This window comes from Chamaea fasciata, unplaced genomic scaffold, assembly GCF_029207755.1.
Source record: "Chamaea fasciata isolate MVZ Bird 193981 ecotype frontalis unplaced genomic scaffold, bChaFas1.0.hap1 SCAF_35, whole genome shotgun sequence".
NCBI lineage: Eukaryota > Metazoa > Chordata > Aves > Passeriformes > Sylviidae > Chamaea > Chamaea fasciata.
Genome location: NW_027094120.1, coordinates 2295389 through 2298093, shown reverse-complemented (window position 1 = coordinate 2298093; position 2705 = coordinate 2295389).

Here is a 2705-nt window from a genome sequence, read left to right as displayed (position 1 = left end):
AGAAATGACCTTATCACTCTCTACAACTCCCTGAAAGGTGTTTGTAGTCAGGAGGGGCTTGGTCTCTTTCTCCAGGCAGAAACTGACAGAACGAGAGGACACAGTCTTAAGCTGCATCAAGGGAAATCCAGGTTGGAAATTAGGAAGAAGTTTTTCACTGAACGAGTGATTAAAAAGTGGAATAGTCTGCCCAGGGAGGTGTTGGCATCACCATCCCTGGATGTGTTGAGAAAGAGACTGGATGTGGCACTTGATGCCATGATCTAGTTGAGGTGTTAGGGCTGGGTTGGACTCGATGACCTTGAAGGTCTCTTCCAGCCTACACATTCTGTGATTTTGTGAGACAAGAGGTTCCGGCAGTCAAGCCCAGAGCACGGCCACCGGCCGCCGCGGCCCCTGGCACAGGGCCAGCACTGCCGATCTGCAATCCTCCTCCTCTCCCCATCAGAGGAGCTGGAAGAAAAAGGGGACAGTGCCGGCCCAGGCAGCTCTCCTACAGGCAGTGGCCCTCCCAAGGCCTTGCCGGGCCTGGCTCTGGGGAGGCCTAGCCCGAACCTCTGACTTATGAAGTGGTGTTAACTCCTTGCCAGCCAGAAATAGAAAGACGATTGAGTCACTTGGTACCTTTGAATCAAGACTGGGTCCCAAGAGACATGTACAACACTCTTATTTGTCAACCAAGCTGTCAATACTATTCCTTCTTAAAAAAAAAAAAAAATCTTTCACATTCATGCTAAACCACCACATTCCCTCAGTGCTCAGGGCTCTTCCCGGCCCACTGGGATGTGGGGATGTGCAATGCCAAGGGCAGCAGCATGGGGCGGCCCCTGCCAGGCTGCTGAGCAGGGACAAGGAGGCAATGAGGCCCCAGGCCTGCAAGGGTCACTTGTCTCCTCCTCATGGCTCAGGCCCAGGCCCAGCAGCCATGGCCAAAGTGCTGCAGGAGTTGGCTCTGTCAGGGCCTTGCAGCTGCTGCCCATCCCTGTGCCCTGTGCAGCCCAGGCTGTGCTACGGTGTCCGTGCCCTGCGCCTCTGTCCCTGCAGGCTGTCGTCATCCCCCGGCTGCCCCACCTGGCTGGGCCCTTCCTTTGCTGACAGCTCTGCGTCCTGCCTGCCTCTGCCTGGCCACACAGAGCCTTGGACTGCTCCAGACTCCTTCGGGGGGACATGTTGCACCACAGCCCTGCCCTGGGATGGAAATTCCTCTCTCCTTGTGTCCAGTTTGGAACTCCCCAGGAGATCTGTTTGGCATTATTTCATCCTCAGGCAGTTTCACACAATGAAGAAGAGCTCCACCATCTCTGAAACACCCCTTCAGGCCCTCTCAGGCTACTCACACCACTGAGCCCAGGGCCCTTAGTCTCACGGGCTTTGTGCTTGTGGCCTCCAGATCATATCTTGGGAGATTTTTGTGTCTTTTCAAGGTCTTTTCAGATTAAAACATCGTGGTCATAATCCTAGAAAAATTGGCATATTTTTACAAGCCTGTATTGGCAGTGGAAAGGGAAAAGCCTTTAAAATTGTCAAGCATAAATTCAGACTTGATATAAGAATGAAATATTTTGTGTTTATGCTGACAGGACAGGAACAGGTTGTCCACAAAAGTGAGTGCCCCATCCCAAAAACTGTTCAAGATCTGGAGCTTTGACCATCTGTTGCAGTGGTAGTTGTGCCTTCTCACAGCAAGGGGTCTGCAGTACATGATATTTTAGGGCCATTCCAATTTTAAAAAAAACAGAAGATAAAAATTTAATTTTAGGGAAGTTCTGACACCTCCTCATGAAAGCCTCACCAAGGGGGTCAATGGCAGAGCTTTCCAGCATGATGTCATCTGAGCATGGGAGGTTCTGCGTTGGGGTCTGAGATTTACAATGGAAATCCACAACGGGCATTTGGGCAATGTGCGAGATTTCCCATGGGGTATCTAAGAAAGGGCCCCAGGAAGGGAAAGGATGGGGGATCAAGGTGGTTTGCTCAGAGGTGATGGTCAGTGCCCATCCCTGGCCATGCCCTACAGCTGATCCCCACAGCCTGTGCCATTTTCCTAAACCCCCTGCTGCCAAGAGCTCTCTGGGACAAGGGAGCTCTCTCTGCTCGTGGTACTGAGGGATGTCCAAGTGTCAGATACTGGCGTGGGGACCACAAACCATCAGGTCCTGTGTCCTTTGGGGCCCAGGCACTGTTGAGACTGGTGTGTGTGCACACAGCACTGGTGTGTGTGGGGCTGGGTGTGACCACCAGGGAACATCAAACCAGAGCAACCAGAGAGCAGCAGAGGCCTGGGAGCCACTGAGTGAGATCAGCTCCTGCAGGGATCCACATGGTCTGGGTGTCTGTGCAGCTCTGCATCTCATCCTGCCATGGCAGAACACACAGACAACCCCTCCCTGTGTCCCTTTCTCCACTGACTGTGCTTTGGCCTGACCTGGAAACCTCCCGAGGTCCCTCCCAGGGGGAGTCCCTGTGCATTTCCCTCCCCCATGGCTCTGCCCTTCCTGATCCTTTGGTGTTTTAACAGTGGAACATGGTGCCCAAGACAGAGGATGGAAACAAGCTGTCTGTAGCCCTTGTAAGTCTCTTCTTTCCCTTTGCTCACAGCTGATGACTCTTGGCTGACAGGGACGAGCTGTAGTCTCTGACTGCTTTCTTCTGTTTGACTCGAGGTGGAAGTGTTGACATCTGGCCAGGCAGCCTGCAAAGGCCTC